The 22558-nt window shown below is 41.0% G+C and overlaps 2 long non-coding RNA genes across 2 annotated transcripts in view; one reads left to right on the top strand and one right to left on the bottom strand.

The window, feature by feature from the left end:
- LOC141728549 (uncharacterized) overlaps positions 1–11548 on the bottom strand; it is a 23409-nt gene extending 11861 nt beyond the window's left edge. Inside the window, exon 1 of the long non-coding RNA XR_012579599.1 lies at positions 11455–11548. This is a non-coding gene — a long non-coding RNA (uncharacterized LOC141728549). The remainder of the gene's footprint in view (positions 1–11454) is intronic.
- On the top strand, positions 10632–22558 carry LOC113460849 (uncharacterized). The gene is made up of 3 exons (XR_003382688.2): positions 10632–10872; positions 17115–17216; positions 19797–22558. It is a non-coding gene; the product is annotated as an uncharacterized LOC113460849 (long non-coding RNA).

Here is a 22558-nt window from a genome sequence, read left to right as displayed (position 1 = left end):
TCTTTCCTGGGAAAGGGCAGCTTAGTGCTTGCACATCAAGCACAAGAGCACCAAGCTTGCTGGGGTTTGTTTTTCTTCCCTCCTCCTTTTGAAAGGGAAATTGTGAGTCACAGTCCCAACAATCTGCAGCATAACAGCACCGATGGCTGGATCAACAAACAGCCGAGCAGAAGGACATGTGGAGCGGGGTGGGCTGGCAGCCAAGGGTCCTTCCCTGAGCACATGAAGCCAGTGGAACTTTGTCATCCAACCTTTTTGGATGCCAAATGCATTCAGTGGGTAAATGAGGCAGCTGGGTTGTTACTTTTCAGGAAATGGCACAGGAAGAAGATTCCTACAGTAGGCGACAGGCAGAGAAGCTGTCATGGGGAAATGTACTGCAGCTCTATGCAAGTCCAGCTTGACAGAGATTTTACTTCGTCCCATGCATTCCACTACTGCTCGGATGTTTCTCCAGCTTGACCTGCTCTTTTCTTGCTCTCTGAGCAAGTTTCTTGCCAAGATTTTCTCAAGAGTGCTCTCAGACAACAAATCAGTTTTTTCTCTTACACAGGGTCTTTCTCACCCCTAAAAAGCCTTTTATGTCACAAATACAGCTTCCCACTGGCACCATACTTCAAGAAAAGACATAGAAAAATGAAGTCAGGAGATAACACAGAGTGCAGTAAAATGAGGGCACCAGTGTGGAGACATTTTTGCTTTTTAAAAAAAAGTCAAATAAATTCTTTTCCATAAAAGTGACAAGGAGCCAATTTAAAGAGAAGAAAAGACAGTTCCAGCATGAGTCACTGCTCTATAAGTTCTGTAAACTACAGGAAAAAAAAGAAAAAGGAGCTGTATCCTCTTGGCAGCACACAGCTTAGTAAGCAGCATACAGCACAAGCTGGGAGGAAAGTTACCCATCTTTGGTTTAGAGCAAGCACTAATGCAGCAGACAGGATATGAATGCCAGCTACAGAGAGAGTGGGATCATCAACACCCATCCCATCCCATCCCATCCCATCCCATCCCATCCCATCCCATCCCATCCCATCCCATCCCATCCCATCCCATCCCATCCCATCCTTGTACAGTACAGAAATTTGCTGTCTCCTCTGCCATGCTGGTCTGGTTTTTAGCTCAGCTTTCTCACGACCTAGAACACCTCATGGGAGCTAGCCCATCATTGTCTGTTTGTCCTCAAGAAATGTGCACAAGCAGAGTAACAATTCATAAGTCCAAAGGAAGGCCCAGTGAGTGCCCTACTCATGGAATTCCTCTTCAAGCCTTTATCCCTCAGCACTCATAGAAGGTTTTAAAAACACTATATTGAAAAGAAGCTTGCATTGATGTATTAAGGTCTCTGGTGAATTTGCTTTTCCTCAGATCCTTTAGTTACAGAGAAGAAGTGCCATGTTTGCAGTTTTAATTTTGGATGGCCAATGGCATGATTGTTAAAAAATATTTCTAACACATATATTTGCACAATGAAAGCATCTAATTCAGCCAAAAGAAGCAGGGAAACCACTCCTTTGTACAGCTTTGTACTTTTTCTTTTTTCGTGTTGAAGTGACAAAACACATAATAAGTTACATCTGACTTGGTGAAACTTTGCATGTACAAGAGTTGGCTGGGAAATGCACTTTATCTGAACTTTGTGGCCAATGGCCAAGCTAAATAAACCCAATTAATATTAATTTCCCTTACCCCTTCCATACCTTCCCTGGTAAATAGAGCCACCTCTGGGATTTCTAATGGTAAGCTACACTTGCAGTATCTGGTTTTACTTGGCTACTATATTGACAAGATTTTTTTCCACTTTGAGTCTATTTTCTCACTTTTGGAAACTTATAAAACTTCAGACTCCTTGCAGCATCCTTATAACTTTTCTTTTGTAAGAGTATTTTGGTGTCTTTCAGTTCACGCCTAGGCTTGAGCGAATCTAGCTTGGGAGATGTGACTTAAACCATAAATATTATTATGTTTAAGAGCCTTGGGGTGCTGTGTGACTTGAATGGATATGAAGAGATTTAGCAAATATATCTGTGTTCTAAAGTAGAAAGAATAATTTATTACCCATACAACACAAAAAATTAAGCCATGCTGCAGCCATGTCTCAGCATTAGCTCTGAGAGTAATACCTTCCAAGAGTGTTCTTTAAAAAGAGAATTCTAACTTTAGAATGTTTTATGAAAAGATGTTTTATAGGATGGATGCTATGAAGATGAATTGAAGTTCATATTTATTACATTCAGTGCAAAGTTCGTTACCAAAATAGTTGAGAAAAAAATCACAGATGTGAACTCCCAGTGATATTCTCCTGTTTTTCTCATAGAAATGTTGTACCCTGAGACTCCAGACTCTTTTGTCTATGTGCACCAGGAACTGGACCTGGCTTGCCTGATTTGGAAAGCAGATTGTGCATTAGCAAACATGTTTTCAGGATGGAGTTAGCATTTTAGTAATTCTTCAGGTCTGGCTGAGCTTGGGAGCCATGCAGCTTCCCATGCCTCTGGGGCATCCACCTCTGGGGCCACTTTGCCCAAGTTGTTCAGTCTGTTGCCACAGCTGGGGCCAGGGTACAATGTGAAAGAGAATATTGTTGATGTTAATGCAAGATGTTAATGAAACACTCTTGATATTAATGAAAGAAAAGGAAGATGAAGGGGCAGGTCTGATGAAAGAAGGGAGAGGAGAAACTTGTTCAGAAACTTCAGAACCCTGTTGATTTGTGTGACCTGCGGAGTCAAGACATAGAGACATGCTGTGACAGGCATGTACCAGCACACTGACGAGCTCTGAATAAGCTTAGTTCCCATTGGGACACAGGAATGGTTGCAAGGTCACGCTGAAGTTTGCCCTGTCTGGTGGTCTGTCTCTGAGCATGGCCAAGAGCCACATGTGAGGACAGGACCTTAGTGTGGTCCTCTGGAGAGCTCTGCCAGCACCCCACAGCCTGCACAGACCACTGTCTGCAGACAAGATGAAACTTTTGTTTTCCCCTGTAGCTGCTTTTTCTAGACTGTTAGTTTGTGGAAATGGCATATACCACACTGTGTCTGATCAGAGTGCTCTTCTTAAGGGGAGACACTGGTGACTCTGTTTAGCCTTGCTGTAAGTGGTTGAAATAACAAACCCAGCGAAGCCACAAACCCACTTCATGTGCCAGAGCCCTGTGGTAAAATGACTGCAGAGCTTTAAAAATGCAACACAGAAAATGGAAAGCTTCTGCCACATACAGAGCACTCCCTTAAGGCATTGACTGCTTCGGATCGAGTTAGAGGTACATTTCATGCATAAAAGGGAGAACTAGATTGCTATAGAGGATGCCTCCATTTTCCATGGAGGGAATTTATACTGTACCTAATAGCTGTGAAATGAAATCCTTTTGCAAACCACCCTACCCAAACACTGAAGGGTTTTTTGGTTTTTTTTGCAAAAGGACAGAGCATCTGCAGAAGCTGTCAAGAATTGATATACTTTTGCCTCAAGTCAAAGAGTAATGTTTTGACTCTCAATGTGATTAGAATGGACTTTTGCCCAGAACAGGAAAATTGGTTCTGAATGAAAATTGCTCCTCAAAAGTAGCTCTTTCTTAATGAGGCTATTATTATTTTATTTTAATGTAACTAGGGTTATGTTCTTAGATCATAATTGTCATTGTTATACTTCCCTTAAGTCAGCATAGCATTACATTTAGTGATCTTCGTAATGGTGCAAAAGGGTTTTGAATCTCACCTGCCATGGATAGAGCCTTCTGTTTCTACATAATCTGGTTGTGTTTGGAAGAGAAATTGTCCTTGAGGTGCCCCAGAAAGGTACTGTCTTGATCATAATAATTATCTGAGACAGAAAAACCATCTGGTTGAAATCAGATCTTCTTACAATGCTTTATGTACCGTCTTTAAAACATAGTATTCCTTTACCCCCCTGAAAAATTAGAACAACTGACCTGCTTAAGTATTTTCCTAGTCATATTATTTAACAAATTGTTTTTTAATAGCTGCATTGGGCAATGAACTATTTGAGTTGTGCCTGTGGTGACCATTTTCCTGCAGCATTGGGAAGTTGGATAATGAATCTCTCTGTTCCAAGGACCTTGGGAGCTGGGGACGGGTTCACCAGACAGGCCCAGAGGGTACACTGCTAGGTGTATTTTAATGTCTTGAAGGCGAGCAGCATAGCAGGATGCTGTGGAAAAACTGACCTTCCTGTCTTGAGAAATAGGGACGCCATAAGTGATAAAAGAAAACCCCCTCTGTGCTCCCTCTCCCTCTCTAGTAATATAGTAATGCTGCAAGAAACAGCCTAGCCTTCAATTTAATTTCAGTCACTCATGCATTTTTTACCCATGACATCACCCTGAAGTGATTAGGAAATTATACCCAGGATGTGAACTCAAGCAGAAGTTTATGGACTTTTCACTGTGTCACAAGGAACAAGAAATGAGGTGGCTCCTGCCGTTTTCCAGCAGGTCTCCCAGTGGGTGTTTGTGTCCCAGGCTGCACTCGGGCTAATTACCTTTCAAGTTGCTCCACATCAGATCAAGAGGAAAGGAGACCCCAGTGAGTGTGTGAGGGTCAGTGTGGCTGGGGAAGCAAGCAAAGGGATAACACGTTTGAGTGACGAGATCAGTGAGCCGCCATAGCAACCCAGGTGAGCAAAGACCAGTGATGAGTTGACCTGCAATAAAATCAGCTTTGGTATAACTACACCATGATGTCTCCCTTCAAAAATATGCCCATTAACTTTGTCCCAAAGTAAAAGAAAATCAAAAGCCATTTTAGTTTCTCCAGAGGAAGAAGATTAGGGAAAAAAATCTGAATTCTCACACTTTTCTGTCGTGATAACATCTGTAGCTCCCACAGTGTGTTTGGAGATAGTGTGACTCTGTCAGCAGAAGATGATGCCAGCCACTTTGAGAAATGCCTGGTCAGGTTTCTATCATAACTCACTGTCTTGTAAATATGTTTAATTTCTGTTTTAGCAGAGACTGTCTTATAGCAGAAATACAGAGATTTGTGCATTTATCCTTCATAGAAATCATAATGCTTCTGGAGCTTACAGACAAGCATTACAAATACCTCCCTCCAAGCCTCAGTCTCAGTGAAGTTCATTGTCATCTGGCAGCAAAAGACATCAATCACTACTCAGAAGCACAGGCTAATGTTTCTAAGCCAGGCAGGGCTTGTATCTGCTTCCCAAATAGCTTACCCTATCAGTTCTTTTTATTGAGATTGATTCCCCATATTTTGCTAGTTTGAAGATATAGTCCATTTATATTTATCTTGTACTGTAAAGCTAATAATCGACATTGTTACTGTAGTTATTTTATGAGCCAATTTCTTTGTACCCAAGGGTGCTTTTATTACTCCCCTTTTGGCCTTTCCTTCGGAGTAGTGAAAGTATACAGTGAAGGGGGAAGAAGTGTTGTACAGACTTAGTAACAAAATTAGTTGGTTGATTATTATAATTTCTTTGTATCACACTCCTGCTTGCTGTTTCTCAAGTTCTGCCTAGAAAACTAACCATCCCTGCAAGTCAGAGGCAGCTTCAGTTTAATTTCACATTCTCTATAATACCTGTGTGGAATAAAAAATAACCAAGATGCTGTGTCCCACTGATATTTAGTGACAGGGACATTGCAAAGAATATTAGGAGGGAGCAAGGTTGGGCACTGCAGCCACTCTCATCCTGCTAAGGAAATTTTCTATGCTACAAATATTTCCCCAAGAAAAGTTACTTCTGGTGGAGTTGAGCAAATATGGCAATGGAGAACTGGATGGGGACAGACTAGAAGATACTCTATTTCTTACTCTCTGCATTCAATGTAGCATCACTATGCCCACAAAACATGATACCTGAAATGTTGAGTTAATAAAAAGCTATCAGAGAACTTAATGGCTTTCCTGTCAGGCTGAATCTTGCACAGATACATATGAGCATTTGTATTTTCAACTTGTTATGGAAGATGACATATTTACAGAAGGAAATTTTCATCCAGAAAATTAGCAACTGAACATGAGGCAAAATGGCATAATGTTGGTGTCTCATTTCATTTTTGACAGTGAGTCTGTAGGCTGGTGACATCCATACTGCTAGGATTACTCTGAAGTTGTCTTTAAACACAGGATCCAGTGGAGACTGACAAATACCTTCATTATTGCCAATTAGTGCAGAATTGTATGAAAGATGAGCCAATTGCCTGGGCCTGGAGGCTCCTCCAACAAGTGAATTGATGGTGTCACTCAGAAGAAATTCCAGATTTCAGAGCCAGGAGGGGCCACTAGATCACTGAGTCTGACTTCTTGAATAACAAAGCCATTACTTTTACTCTGCTACTTGTATCTTCATAATATCTCCCTTCTCACAGATGGATGATTAGGAAAGATAATAGGAAAACAAAGGGAAGCAGACCTGTCCTCAAAGATAGAAAGCAGCTACAGCCTTGGTGCCCTGACAAAGGAGCACAATGACACTTGCTGGTGCCCTTCTATCATCCTCACAGCCTGGTGGAGCAGCCCAGAGGGTGAGTCTGTCTGGGTCTCTTTAATTCTCAAACAACACTGTCCGTTTGGGGTGAAAATATCCCCTCTGAAGAACATTGAAACCCTGTCAGTGCAGAAGTGTCAATATCTCTGTCAGTGCTGGCATTTTGGAAGCAGCATCTCCTGGGTGTAAATTTGGCCCTAACCTGGGAACAGGACCTCAGAGAAAGTTCTCTCTGTAGCCTGTGATAACTTAGTGGACCTGTGTACATACTGTGAATAGATTTTTACTGCTATTTATATAAGAAAATATAATTTTTTGAGAATAATGTTTTTAAAGATCCTTATATTCTGTAGTATTTAAGACAAGCAGTAAGTGCTATAGATGTCTTGAACAGGACATGTCTCAGTCTCCTGAACCAGTGTGGGGATTTGAGGGGTAGGCAAAGCAGGGTCCCAAGGGTGGAGCTGGCAAACCAACCCTCAGCTGCATGTTGGGTTCTTAGTGGCTAATCCAAAGCCTTCTGCTATTCAGCCAAAAGATGAGACAGACAAGGAGGGAGCTTCACAGCTTTCTAGGGACATTTTGAGTCTACACAGATCAAAGAGGAACTGCAGGACTTTTGGATCCAAACTTATGTCTGCTAGATGAGCTTGATGAGATTGGACATTTTCTTTTTCATCTCATGGTGATCTATTCTGGGAAATTTTTACTCTCTTTCCAGTAAATTAATGTCTTTGATGAGATTTCATCTGGACTTACTCACCCCTTAGATAAAGCCACAAAATCCAACTAAATTAAATTTTAAACATGACCATTTCTTTCCTTAACACATTTGTATTTATCAGTTTATATATTTTCTCAACTAATATTTCCTAGATAAAAAACTAAAACAAGCTTTAATGAGAGCTACAGGGTACATCTTAAACTGCTAGAAATAGGTATTTTCCTTCCTTCTGTGAAAATATTTTTTTCCTAATGGGATTTTAAATTACTGAATTTCTTTAGTGGCTTAAATTACTCTGCAATAAACAGTACATAATCTATATTCTCACCTTAAAGGAGGCTTTCTATTCTCGTTCTTATAATCTAAATTATCTTTTTTTTTCTTCTTTTCATAGATATCAGTAAGAAGAAAGAAATATCTTAGAGTATCTGAGTCAGATTGTCCTGGGAGATGGGAGATGCCCATCTTTCAGTGGCTTTATTAAAGACAGCATTTCTCACCTGTAGTTCAGGCACAGGCTATAAATCCAAGGTGGTGGAATTACATACTTTCCAGGGGAATCACACTCTTTCCATTAGTATCCTGCTATAAAATCAGTACGTTTTTCCCCGTGGGTTTTGTTGTGCCTAGAAGACCACACGAGCAGCATGTGATAGATACAACCAGCTGACAAGAGGACATTGTGAGCTCGGCTAATTTGTTGAAGATACCCAGGACCATTTGAAATGTCCTGGGCAAAGCGGGATGTGCCCACAGAGCTGGCAGATACAGCACACGACCGGAGGGAGAGCTGTGACCTTCTCAAAGATAGGTTTGATACCCCAGGGAAAATGGAAAAAGTTGCCCACATTGATGCTGAAGTTTGCATAAAACCTAAAGCCATCCCTGTCCCCTCTCCAGACACTCGCCACAGTCCCACGGGGCTACAGGACGCCTTGAAAACGAAGCCCATGACAGCAGAGCTCATCAGTTCCAGCTCACGATGGCGTTCCTAACATCTGGACCTGTAACTGCAAGTGACTAGTGACAAGGACACAACGGCTAAGCATAATATCAACATTTTGTTAGCCGTGTTTGCAGAAGCAAGCGGCCCCCTTCACCCCTTGCCCTCGCTGCCGGAGCAGGAACTCCCCGGCGGAGGCAGCGGCCTGCGTGGAGCGGGGAAATGGCCTCGCCACGGGGGCATCGGCACCGGGCCCCTCCCGGAGCTCCTGAGGGCAGCCCGGGGTCAGGCTCGGCCCCCCGGGCTCCCACTGCTTGTGTGGCTGCAGGCACGGCCTGGGAGGTGCCGAGGGATGCGAATTCCCCGTCCCGCCCTGGCATTCCCTGCTCTTATTGTCACTGACCGGCACTGAGGATCAAGGAGTGGCCGCGCTGCTTCTGAGGGGGGATTTTCTGTTGGGGTGGCTGCATGCACGAAATGCGAGGCTTGGATGGAGCTATGCTCTCCCAAACCATTATTAGGGATTAGGGATTGCTCCAGCATCATGTCGTCCTAGCAGTAACTTTTTTTCTTTTCTTTTTTTTTTTTTCTTTTTTTTTTTTTTAATGTCTTCCCAGGAGAAATGTAGGGTCCACTCACTTGTCCTATGCCAGGGAATTTCACAAAATCTCATTCTAACTTATCCATGGCCATGGAAAAACAGCCATCTCAAAAGATGGCGATGCCCCCGCATTATCCTTAATGTTGATTTCTCAGTCTGCAAGAGGTTGAATCTTCAAAATCCAGTGCCAGAAGAGATATCCTTGCCTTGGCATGCACTGATCAGGCAGGACAGGATGCAGCCGCTACAGGGGGGATGTTGTGCATCTATTCCACTGCTACACGTGATGATGGAGCATGCTTGGTCATGCTCTTCATCCTGCCTTTCCATTGGATAGACCACATTTGTGTGTGTGTGTGTGTGTGTGTACACAGGTGAACATTTGCTGGGTACATTAGGGAATATGAAGATGAACTAGCATATAATAGGAATAACAAGAAAGTATTAAAACTTACTAATATTGTCCTTAACTTCCTTCAGTTACACTTTACACTTTCACCTTTCCCTAGTCAGCCAAATTTCTGTGGTAATTAATGTACTGAAAAAACATTTGGGTTTGATGTACTGCTGTGATTTTAGCCTTAATGCACAGTCTTGGCTTATCTAACTACTTGTCCGGGGTCTTGTGAATCTCTACAGCAGATTGATGCCTCTTCAAAGCCATCTGGAAGAAGATCTACCCACTCTTTTTTTCCCCCTGCTCTTTTAATTGGGACTGCTGGCTGGCCCTGTGTGTCAGAGCAGTACAAAGGCTGAGAAAACAGAGAGGTCTTACACTAAGCCATTCGAAAGGGCAGCAGGAGACGTCATCCATTTTGTGTATAGATATGTTTAGATAGATGTGGTAAGCCATGAGAAGTGGGTGCCTTTGACAGGTTACTTTTCAAAGACTGCTGATTTGCAATGACCTCTGACTGCTCTGAAAACAGCTGAATTCTGCAGACTCTGGTAATCTGAGATAGAAACTGTTTTGAAGTCGGCTGGGTGTAAAGAGTCTATTGCTGCCCTGGGTCTCTCAATACTGCAAGGAAAAGTAGAGCAGGGGGAAAAAAAGGATGCTATAGCTGGAAACTCCCTTTTCTGATTTTGTGTGGGACAGCTTGCTCTGTTTGCAGGACAACACCTAGATGAAAATCATGCACTTTTATGCCCAGAAGCTGTCAGTCCCCTCAAAGCCAGCAATTGACTCTGGAAAGTGTGTAAAAATACCTCGTTTCTCACTACATGATGCTTCCCTGTTCTGTGGGAGCCTCATACAAATTTCAAATGCACAGCATGTTATATACCATGTTGTAGTCTCAGTTATATAAAATATAGACTGCATAGGGAAAGGTAGGAATACCACTCTTTTCTCTCTTTTTTCTTTCTCTGTTATGGATTAAAATTATCAAGTTAGCATAATTCTTCCCAACCTATGCTGAGAACCTTTCTATCAGACACACAGAGGTTTGAAGTTCTATGTTTTAGAAGTCAAAGTAGCCAAGTACCTATGTTAATTTTCTTATAGCATCTCCAACTAATCAGATTTAATAGAAGCTTCACATGCATTTTTAAGCTTGAAGAATAGTATTTGTAGAGCTGCTACAGTATTTTTTTGATGCTGAATCAATAATGACAGGAGACATCACTGTGCTTTTAAATGAGTGATCCTTGCTCAGCACTTACAATGCCTTTTGTGAGGATGGCTGATTTCCTTCTTCATTTCTAAACCTTACTTTTTCAAAAAAACCCAAAACAAAACAAAACAAACAAAAGAAAAATCTAGAAAAGTCAAATGTCCTTTTAAGCTCCAGAAATCAGAAGGCAAATGAAAGAAATGGATAATTATTTATGGGGCAATTTTATGATTTTTAAAGCCATCTTGTAAGTTTGATTTTCATAATACTGTGTTCTGCTTGATTTGGATTGGCACTCCCTTTGTATATTAATTTCAAATGTTAATAGCTTTACAGAAATATGCTAAGTGCCTAAAAGCACCAGAGAAGGTTGCTAACAAAACACCATAAATGGGTCTGAGATGATTAAAGCCCTCATTTGCAAGCAGGAAAATTTCATCTCTGCAATTGTCTCTGGGATAAAAAGATCTCCCTCTGGCCCCAACACTTTCTGTTCACATGCAGATCCCAAACTGAAGTAAGTCAATACAATCCCATTCGCTTTTTCGGGTATTCTGAGCTTTGATTCTTGCATCTATAATCCACATTTTAAAATACAGACAAGTGTTTTCTTCTGCTGTAAGAATAATTTTTAGCCATGTTTCCACAATACTTTGATCTTAAGACAACTGAATTGAATCTAAAATCCTGGTTAAGCATATTGTTAATATTTTGGTCTCTTGTTTGTATAGAAATTATATCAGTATTAGATTTTAAACTTAGTGTAAAGCTGTGTTTAGAAAAAAAATCCCTACGTGGGAAATTTTGTTTGGTTTATATATGTTCACAGTTATTAATTTAGGTTGAAATACTACTTTCAATGCTGTCTTTTTGCACCTTAAATACAGATCCAATTTTAGCATTCTGTACATTTATTGAGAATTTAGTTCAAAGATCTGAGTGGATTTACAGTTGAACTGCCAAAGTTCTTTATATAAATATGTACATAAATACACAGGCTGTATCCCATAAAAAAAAACAAACAGCTTTATTCATCCTGGTTTTTATACTAAAATTTAATTTTATAATTGTTAAAAAACAAAATAAATTCATTACTGACCTTTTAGGGTGATTTCTAAGCATATGGGGATCATCTATATTTTGAAAGCAGTTGTTTTTATGACCTGTAGAGCATACATGAAACACTGGGATTTGAGCTGCTTTCTGTAGGAAAAAAAAAAAAAAGACAAAAAAACCCCCTGCTCTTTCTGGCTTATAAAATAATTACCTTTTTTCTTGCAGTGATTTATCATATTATAAAAGTATCATCAGCATGTAATGGTCACATTCTGCAGTGCATAACAAACATACATGCTTGTTGCTGCTGGCTGAATGAACGTGTGCCTCCAGAACCACAATGTTCCACAGAAAGAAACATATGGAGATAGGCAGGACTTGTTAATTTGTTCTCAAAAGGATACAGATAAAAGCAGATGCTAAGGGGCAATAAATTACAAATTTTTTTGTACATTTTCTTCTGTAGTTTTTTTGGTGGTTTTTTTTTTTTTTTTCTGACTCTCCTACTTGACACAGAATTTCCTTTGGCATTATTTATTGCCAGCCATGTTGCTAGGCTGCCTGGGAGGGCAAAATGGAAAACTTTGTGAAGTGTACTTGGAGAGTGCTCCTTTAAAGCAGGTGATTTGTGAGTAAGTCTTGGAGAGTTGGGAGTGTATTTTAGTTATGTTAGCTGTCTTGTAGTGGGCTTTTACACAGTGAATGAAAGACTCTGGAATATGTTGCTTATATAGGGAATGTTTACCAAGATATTTTTGAGTTCCTCACCATTATGTATGCTATACTCTTCTCAGCATAAAGTTAGAACTTCTGTTTCTCCACTTGAAGGCTGTATAAATGGAGAGTTATATATTGGAAAATGAATGTTAATTTTGGGTTTCCCTTTTCTAGGATTTTAATTATCAGAGAGCAACAACACCACTCTTTAGAAAGCTAGATTTTCATGAAGTGTCTCATGCTACATGCCAAAATGTAGGAGGCATTATAAACCACTTCTGAAAATTTTAGGGCTTGAATGACTGGCCTGGCATGTCCTTTGCCTTTTTAGAAAGGTTTTAATGGGAAATTTACTTAATCTGGGTCTTGTATAAAGCAGCAGCCACCAAACATATCCTAAAATATGTTCAGATATCCTAAAAGCAAAGAGTCAGATCATGATCCCACCTAGGCTGAGAGTGTACATGTATTAAATATATTTCTGTATGGACTTTTCACACATGGAGGAAGAGCAGCTACCAGATCTGTGATACCCCATGGGTGAGGGTAAGGAGTCAGCTGGGAAGGGCTTGGGGAGGGATGCCTGTGAGGATGGGACATGACACTGCTGCTTGAACCAAGAACTTCTCCTTCTCCTTCTCTTCCTACCACCCAGGCAGCAGCTACAGAGAGCTGGGATGAGGGAGGCGACGGGGGAGGCCTGGGACAGGGGCAGCAGGAAGCCTGGAGGCAAGGACTCTGCTCAGAAGCTCTTTCTCCAGCAGTGAGCATGTAACCTGTGCAGAAATGCCACTGGGAGGCTGAGCTGCCAGGTGGGATGTGGCGTGTGGGAGATGGCTCCTGTTGGTTCACCAGCTGTGCTTTACACCTTATGCGCAGAGGTTTGTCTATTACACTGGAGAGAGTATGTTTCAGAATCAGACCTGTTCAGGAAAGATCCAAAGCAGCTCTACCACGCAACAAAGATTAGCTGCAAAACCCACTGCTTCCTTCATATGCTCCCACACATTCCCATGAGGTGCTTCCTGCTGCCCCCCACTCTGTCAGACCACAGTGGAATCTGTCACAACAGGCTTGTGGGCCGTGGTACCATCAGCCATGGTGTGCACAGGGAGTGTTTATGGTTACTACTTGCCTACCTAGTTGGATGCTTTGGGGTTGAATTTTTATTACATTTTCCTTTTGTCTTTAAGAGGTGTAATAAGTACTGCTTTAACTCAGTGGGTTTTTGTCCTAGGGTTTTTAACTTCACATTATTCTTTCATAAAAATAAGCCACTTCTAAATACATGATCAAGCATCTTTCCACATATGTGTCCACATGTGTTCCTGCACACACAATAACAAATTCCCCAGAGGTAGCCCAAAACAGGTCAGCAGTAGTTTTGCTACTGTCCTCAGTATCAGATGTTTTAGCTGTCAGGTCAGTACCTCGGTTTTCTCAGCAGCCAGTTCACAGATTGAGCATGTTCTCAAAATACAGGCAGTGCAGTCCAACCCAACATGTCCATGCTATTTGTACAGGTGAGAAAGCAGTGAGGAGGCTTAACACATGGCTAGGGAGGGAGAATGTTTCTATCTATTTGAGCTCTGTTTTCAAAGTTGTACATGAAAAAAGCATATGCAATGAAATATAGAAAATCCAACAGAACATCCAACTAGGCATTCAGATGAATTGTGTTGAATGGCTGATGGGTACATAAAATGTTACAATGTCATTTGACTATCTGAAAATCTTACAGACCTCCAGAGGCAATCTATTCCAGGCTCCTGTTCAAAGCATCCAAATAAACTGAATATCATACCAATGATATGAAAAATTTGTCGATCTATACTTATTGCAAAACTGTATATTTGGCCCAAGAATAGTGTTGACTAACTTTCAGAAATTAGTCTTTGAAGGAAATATTTCTATCTTTGTTTTTTTTTTTATTAACTCAGTGTGGATTACACAAGTAAGCATTGGAGCCAGCTGGTCCCATGGGAGATGGTGACACCAGAGGGTGTCCTGCCCACATGATTTCCCAGGGAACAAACCAGAACAGGACAGGGATGGCTCAGTCTGAGTTGCTTTGACTGGCTTTATTTTCAGTGGGGAAAGAGAGGCACTTCCAAAGGGCAAATATGTCAAAAATGGGCACCTATGAGAAATTAGTTGTTTCTCTGCCCCTCTGGTGGCTGTAGAAGCCATTTAAATAAGGAGTTCAGAGGTGACACTATCCTTCATATGGCTAAAGTTCAGGCTATGAATCGTGCCCTACTGTGTTCAAACAAATGTTGAAGAAATGTGTGCCTTTCTCAGGGCTGCTGGATGGAGAATGAGATAGTGGACTTCTGAGCAATTCTCCCAGAAATGTGCAAAGCTGCAAAAATCCAGAACCTATTTGGGAATCCTCAGCCATCAATAACACAGGCAATAGTGAAATAACAGCAGGACGTTTTACTTTTAAATTCTTCTCATAAAAATGAGGGGAGCAGATTGTTTATATTAACCTTTCTGGGAAATGCAATCAAATTGTCCTTGAAAAATGTTAAAGAAGAAAAACATAAGCGTGACTTTCAATAGCCCTTAACAATCTGTGAACCGGCCCATTGCTAACTGTCACACACAATGTACATTTTGTTTAGTGATTTCTGTTACACTGCCACTCTCTATGAAAATGTTTAAAAGAATAATTCAAGCTGCATGATCCCAGGTGCATAAACATGTGCTCCTCAAGCCAGCAGAGAAACTGCCGAGCCTAGCAGGATCGTCAGACCCACGGGTCAATTCAGGGACTAAGAAAATCATTTCCTATTTTCCTTTATGGATTTGGAGCATGCTGGGATCAGCCAGTCTTGAAAAATAGAAAGAAGCTGTGTCTTCTACAGCAAAAACAGAACTGGGAAATGAAAGATGCCTCCAACCCTGGCCAATTCTGTCAAAGCAGGATGGGGAAAATGTGTGGTTCCTGCTGTCTGAGGCTCCCGGCGACTGTTCCTTCTGCGCTGCCAGCTCTGCAGAGCCGTGCCCTGCCTTGCTGAGAGTGGCTGCAGGGGAAGCCTGGCCCTGCTCCAGCTGAGGTGGTTAATACCTCACACCAAGCTTCCTCAGCTGAGGTCCCTGTGCCCTTGGCTCCCTGCTCAGCATATTTTTCAGGCACTTGAATTGCTCTTCAGAGGCCTTCAAAGGTGCCTACCTTTCCACTGACTAAGCAAATAGGCTTAAGTGGGATTTCAAGCCTTGGAGTACGGCTCTGTGCCTCCGTGGGAACGTGTGGTTTTCCACAGACTGAAGCCCTTTGCTGTGTGCTCTCTTCTTTAGTGGGACAAGTTAGTGACTAAACAGGTCCTATTTCCCCATGCATGTGAAGTCACAGACCAGTTTATGGCCCCTAAAATACTCTAAATGCAGCTATTAGTATTTGCCATGCTGTGTGATGTAGGATCCCTGAAATCCCTGATAATTTTCTCTTTTTTCCTCTTTTGCACATGGCTAAACTTCTTGCTCCTGGTCTACCAGGCTGAAGCATGGCAGACACTTGGAGTGGTCCCCTGGTGTGGGGTGGAAGTGAACCAGTTGTAGTGCTGTGACTTCAGCAAGCTTGGGCTGTCTTCAGGTTGTGGCAACCCCTTGGCCAGCCTGTGAGGGTGGTGGGATCATTCCAAGTAACCTTTTTCCTGAATGAAGAGGCTCAAGCAACCCTATGGGATAATGCTTGGGTTACCTGCCTTTTTACTTAAATAGAAGCACAAGGTCCCAGTTTGTCTCCTCTTGCTGTCCCTGGATTGTCAAAGCTGAGTAGAGACCATGATGGAAAAACATGGTGTCACTGATCTGCTGTATAGTAAGGAAATGGAACAACTCTAAGTGCATGTGGTTTCAAATGTGTTTATACTACTCTTCTTTAACTTGGTTATCTCCAAGTATTCAGGATGTATAATCCATTGAATGAGGTTCAGCTTGTTAAAACACTCTCTGCACAAGATTGCTGAAGAGGCCTTTGGTAGTTACTCTCTGTTACTCAGATGCCATGATCACCACCGAGGAGACAAATGGATGGCATGGATGTCCTGCAGGAGTGCTGCCTCAGCATCAAGGACCTCAGCAAATCCTAGAGTTTCTTCTCTGAATCGTTTTGTCTTCTGTTCTGTTTCCAGCTAGTTTCCTGATACATTTTCTTTCCTGATATCAACCCCCCTTTTTTGTTTGTTTGCTTTTGTTTGTTTGTAAACCAGTTGTTCACTCCCTATTGGAGAAAATGAAATCCCTTCTCAGTCTTGTTTTGGAGAGATACCACAGGCTGAGCTACACAAGCCTTTCACTGAAGGACTGGCCTTCATAGTTTGCATTAGGTCTTTTAGGCTATTTCTCATTAATATTCCAGTATGGCAACATCCTTTCCCTAAATTCAGTTCTGAAGCAGTATTCCACTAACAGCAAGTTAAGCTGAAGACAGGCACTTTTTTTTCCTTGTTTAAGGATTGAACACAAGTTCAGTAGCTACCTCTTCTTTCTGGCTTAAATCTTACTCCTGTCTGCAACAGCATCACAGGAAGAGCAAGCACTGCTTTGTGAATGACAGTCCTATTTTCTTTTCCCCTTGTGTTCTTTATGGAAAAGTAGTAACATTGGAATTGCTGGTGGACTTGTCTAAGAATTCTTAACTCAGTATTTGCAGAGGTGTTAGTTAATTTTTTATGGTGTTAGGCATTTTCAAAGTTAAGAGTATATAAAGACCCTTCTCTGTAACAATGGCAGATGACAATTTTATTTTTCCTTTTAATACCCTGTAAAATGTGTTTTAAAAGGTAGAGAAAAAGATGAAAAATCAGCAAAAAAATATGTTAATGATTACATTGAATACAATAGCAAAGATGGTTCAGAGGAGAGAAAATAAAGTGAAAAAAGAAAACCTTATGAAATGCTTCAATTTCAAAAATTGCACCATGGAGAGGTCTTCAGTTTTCCTTTGATCCTAAGTGTTGTTATCCTATCTCCTTTCAGTTCAGCACCTAACAGCACATCATCTCTTTGGAAGACAGACACCCTCTCAGGAGAAGGAAAGAAATGGTGTGGTCCTTTATGGAAGCTTGGAGTACCAAGAAGGTCAGTGTACTGAAGGATTTCCTGCGTGTTGCACATGATCCATTCCAAGATAGACAAAATAGTTACTTGTATGAATTAACAGGATGTTTTTTATTTCCATAGTATCCATGCTTTTATGCTCTTGGAAGAAACACACACTTCCTTAGTAGACTTAAGTACTGAAGCACACTAGCAGGGGTGAAATGAAATATGTTTGAAAAACTTGACCTAATAGAAAGCAGAAGAAGGAAGGTTTATCTGTTGTTTCTATTGTCCTCATCTGCTTTACACTGGCAGAGCATTAACATTGAAAACGCTGCTTGGAAAAGATTAAACATTTCCCAATGGAAATATCTGACTGTTAAGGGACACATCCAAACCTGGAAATTTATTGCTTGAATTCTCCTGTCTGGAAACACTCAGGGCTGTGATAGGTGAAGTGCAGGGTGGGTACAGCTGTAGTATTCTCTAACAATATGGTTCCCTGCTAGGCTGCATCTTCTGTGGTGCAATGAGAAGGTTGAGGCAGACCATGGGATAGAAAATAAATAGATAGAGAGATAGATGGATAGATAGATAGATAGATAGATAGATAGATAGATAGATAGATAGATAAATAGACACAGCCAACATACAATGAGCTCACCAAAATACAAATGTTATGACACTCAGAGAGGCACTTCACGACAGAAACACTTGTTTGCCTGTTGGCCAACATCAGAATTTTTTTTTCAGTTTCAGTTAATTAACTGGCAAAATCCAAAAAGAGTAAATCACTTCTGAAAATTTTTTTTTTTACTTGTACATCACATTTTCCTTTGCAAAGCTTCCAAAAATGTCATTTTGCAAGCATTTCTTTTCTTTGTGTTCATACATTTTTCCCCCTTCAGTAGAACAATACTGCTTGTGATCCGACTGGTTTGTGTTCTGACAAAAACTGATAGGACCCATAAATGTGGTTCTCTTTCATTGTTTTGTTTGGTTCTTTGGTTGTTTTTCTCCCCCAAAACCTAGTTTGTTCAGAGTTTCCAAAGAACAGGGACAGTTTTAATCTGGGTTCAATTTGCTTCAACCTAGGAGCTTTGGATCTTGATCCCCATCTTCAGTAAGAAAATAAATGAAAGAAGGAGTAGCCTTTTTTGCCAATTAATACCTCCCTGACTGACATGGATTCAGTTCAGCATTCACAGTCTCCTTTCAGCTCTGGGGTGGACCACAAATGTCCAAATAGCCAAAGAATCAGCAAAATGTTTTCTTAAAAGCAAAGAAAACACAGATGCTTGAGCATGAAGAAAACCGTTCAATTTATCTTAGAAATAAAGAACTTTGTGACCCTGAAGGATATTTGAGGATTTGTTTTAAATCCTTAACAACTTGTTCTGCATGATTTAACAGTAATGGAAGCTCTATTTTGTGCACACCCTATTACAGCTATGCAAAGCAACCCTAACACTGTTAATGTGCTTCAGCAATCATATTTTTCACAGTTTTACCACTGTTGACTACCTGTGAATTGAAGACTGTGGCCCTGACCCCTGGCAGCCCTCATGCAGCTGTCACACATAACAGTCACCTGCCCTGAGATGCTTTCTGTGTGTGCCATTGAAAAAAATGAGTGGTGGGAGGTACATTAGAGTAATATGAACTCCATCTCCAAAGGATTAGCAAGAATAATCACAACTTCCACGGTCAGTCCTTTACGATTTACAATGATTTGGATTTATCTCCTACCCGTATGCTCACTTTGGGATTTCTGGCTGTGTTTTCAGGGGAAAAAAAATCAGCAGAAAGGAAGCATTAAGTTTTTCTTTCACTCATTTAGGTCACAAAATGGAGCTTAGAGAGAAAAAATCAGTAGCTTTCAAATGCTATTACCTTGCTAATGACAGCTCTCATCGCATGACAGTTCTCAAACTGATAAGACATTCCAAACATCCACAGAAAAGTCAAAGAGGTTTTTTAGTGTCCCAGCTCTGTTTCTGCAGCTTGCACATGTTTTCAAACATAATTTCATGACTGCTTTCTGACAGCTCATTAAACAAAGGCCTCTTGGTACATATAGTGCCCATCTTCCTGCTGAGATCGTAACATATTTATGGTGTTTGCAGATTGCTGGCTGTTTGCTCTTCTACTTCACAGTGTCCTGCCTGCCAAACGCTTATCAGTGGAGTGAAGGTGACAGTTTTTCCCATTTGTGTAGGTAGCAATGGTCTTGTGTTTGACCCTCAGAGGCAAGAAGCAATATGATTAGAAGAAGCTCCTGCAAGCAATAGATAAAAGCAATCACACAGGGAGAGAGACAGTGAGGAAGAGCTCAGGGGAGGAGGCTGATGTTGTGGAAGCTGATAGCTTGTATTCAGGGAAAGTGCTGGCAGTTAGTTAGCTAGACAGCTGGTAACATCCAGACCTTGTGGGATTTCAGCTTCAGACAAAGCAAACAAGGATTCAGGAGTGTTGAGAAGCTATCTGGAGCGGTGTACAAGGGCAATCAGAGCTACTCACTTCTAATTATCTGCCTCTTTCCTGCCATTAAACTATCATTATTATACATTCGAACCAATAAAGTTTAGTGAATTTTTCATCTTCTATTTTCTTTAAAAGCTGGTGCCAAATCCCTGCTTTCCTTCTGAACAGAACAGATGAAGACATCTTCAAGCCAGCCGTTACCATTCATCCATCTGTCCTTGGAGCGTGGCAGGGGACTGGGAGCAGGTTTCTGCTTGTACCAGCACCAGCAGCTGAAGTATCTGTTCCACTTCACTGGAGTAACAAAAGGGCTTACTGGGTTTTGTTTTAAAAAGTATTTTATTTTCTTTTTTTTTTTTACTTCTTGTCAAGCCTATCGCTTAGTCAGTATTAAAAGAAAATGCAGTAACAGCTCTGTTCAGCTGCCAAAACCTAATCAACACAAAGAAGTTTTCAAGTAGCTGTCAGACAGGATTATGATATTGATCCTAACTATGTGCATGTTCCAGGAAAAGGAGCATCTCTTTAACTAAAAGTCAGAGGGTGACAGGTAATGAAAGAAAAATATTTTACAGCTCGAAGGATGATTTTGTCCTCACATTAGGAGATCTGCCTAATTACAGCTGAGAGAAAAAGCAGCACCTGTGCATGTTTTGCTGATGTCTTACCTTGTACTCTGAACCCCTCATCTCTTACAAATTAGCAGGTACTGAGAGAGTCGCAGCATGAACATAAGGGTTTGAGAAACATCCATGCCATGAGGGAGTAATATGTGTGATTTAATGGGTAGCTCTCCCTGTTTGAGACAGTAGTGAATCAAGAATTTTAGGAGTTTGTCAAGGAGAGTGACTTTGGGATCAGAGACAAGCTCAAGGCTATCCGAATTTCTGATCATTACTGATCATATGACATTATTTATAACACCAGTGAAATTGACTTCTGGGTCTTACCCCCAAGTGGTGAGACAGGTAACAGTCTGGGTTTGAGTACAGATAAAATCAGATGGGTTTGGATTCATCAGGATAAATGCAAACTACAGCAGATATTTGAAGCAGGACAGGAGAATCATAGACTACAGGTCTAAATGTTGTCCCACTTGTCCCATGTCTCAAGGTGCATAAGATGAATCCCATCTACAAGGACTCCAAGTTCTATGTTCCAACACACGAAAGAAAGGAAGAGCCCTTACTTCTGAGGAGCCCAGAGATATACTGGAAATTCACAGAGAATCAAATTCCATGTTTGTTTATTTATCTGTCACCCATCATGGTTCAAAAGAGTAACATCAGTACTCCAACAAGAGGCACATTTGAGGGATAAAATATGGGGTTTGAGGGATAAATCCAAAAATGAGCTAATATAGATTCAGATTTAGTTGCTTTCAACTTTGGTTTAAATTTGTTGGGGCCTTTTTTATGCAATATAATTACCATTTTATGTACAGCGCAAAGAGCCCAAGAAAGGAGCTTTGTGCAGTACTGCCATAGGCACTGTGAGTAACTGCAGTCCTCTGGACATCCCCCAGCAATCCCACCTGTCTTGCCTCCCTACCCACCTGCATATCCCTCTCTGCCTGACTCCTGTCACAGAGGGGTAGCCTATTTTGCCTAGCAACTACCATGTGAGTGATAAGACATATTAATAACAAGTAAATTATGCTCTAAATTACAACCCCCCTAAAGCCAGAGTGTAACTCAGGTCAGAATCTGCATTCAATCTTGTAGTCCTGGGTTTTCCAGATACTGCTTTTGGTCTCATGGGTCCCCAGGAAAGTCAGTTAGCCTCTCAGTGACTCATGTTCCCCATCTCTGGTGAAGCAATTATGGTTTCCACCTACTGTGCAAGAGATGGGAAGGATTTGTTTCTCAAGTATCACAGAGAGCCAGAAAGAATGTCCTGGAGAAGTGCTGTGATAGCAGTACTGTACAATGCTGTGCAAAAATCAGTGAAATGCTTTGGCTTGCAAGGAGTGTCAAAATTATATACTTGTTATTTAAGATGCACTATCTTACAGAATTTTCTGCACCTAAAGTCTAGGGCACATCACAATCCTCCTGGTTTGTTTGTTTGTTTGTTTGTTTTTATTCAGGAACAAGATATATTTTAAATAACTGTCCCTGGATCCTTTGTAGACACTGTTGGTTGTCACAGAACTGTGGTAAAGAAAATATGTTATTTTAGTGTGTGTTTTTCCCTGTGTAATGAGCTACCACATCGGTCAATTTTGTTCTCTGTAATACATCAAAGCAATGGGAGTGCATTAAGAACCAAATGAGGGTCTTGGCCTCTCATCTTAGTTTTATCTCCCCCAATAATAATGAAGCTGGGTAACTTCCTAGAAAATAACAAATTGATATAAACAGCACTGGTTTGCCAGCTACTGTCATTGCTGATGGATAATCCTACAGCCTGAATGGGTTGTCCACATAGCTATTTGTCAGCACTGTCTGTGAGGAGCTCTGTGATAACACACTGTGCTAAATTCACTCTCGTGTCTACAAAGGAATAAAAAATGGCTCATTTGAGTCAATAGATGTCACACAGAGTAAACAACAACAAAACCAGGATCTGGTTATATTGCAACCTTGCCAAAAAGATACCCCCGATGCTGAATGGGTTGTTACTGATTTAGGCACCTGGAATCTGGGTACGTGCTAGTAAGTTTAGTTCACTGTTGGTTTGTTCTTTCTCTCATAAGAGTTAAATATGTTTACTGCTTGCATTAAATGCCTACATTTCTATTATTGCTGACAAAACTGACAATGAACATTCATCTCCTTGTAATCTTATTTATATCAAATGGCACATTTGCCGAGGTGCATGCTTCTCTTAAAAAATAAAGAAGTGTTGAATTATGTTTAATGTCTGTGCTTTGGAGCTGATAACTGGGACCTGTC

The sequence above is a fragment of the Zonotrichia albicollis genome, chromosome 1 (genome assembly GCF_047830755.1).
Source record: "Zonotrichia albicollis isolate bZonAlb1 chromosome 1, bZonAlb1.hap1, whole genome shotgun sequence".
Classification (NCBI taxonomy): Eukaryota; Metazoa; Chordata; class Aves; order Passeriformes; family Passerellidae; genus Zonotrichia; species Zonotrichia albicollis.
Note: the sequence above shows the minus strand (reverse complement) of the source record. Positions and strands in the feature narration are given on the sequence as shown.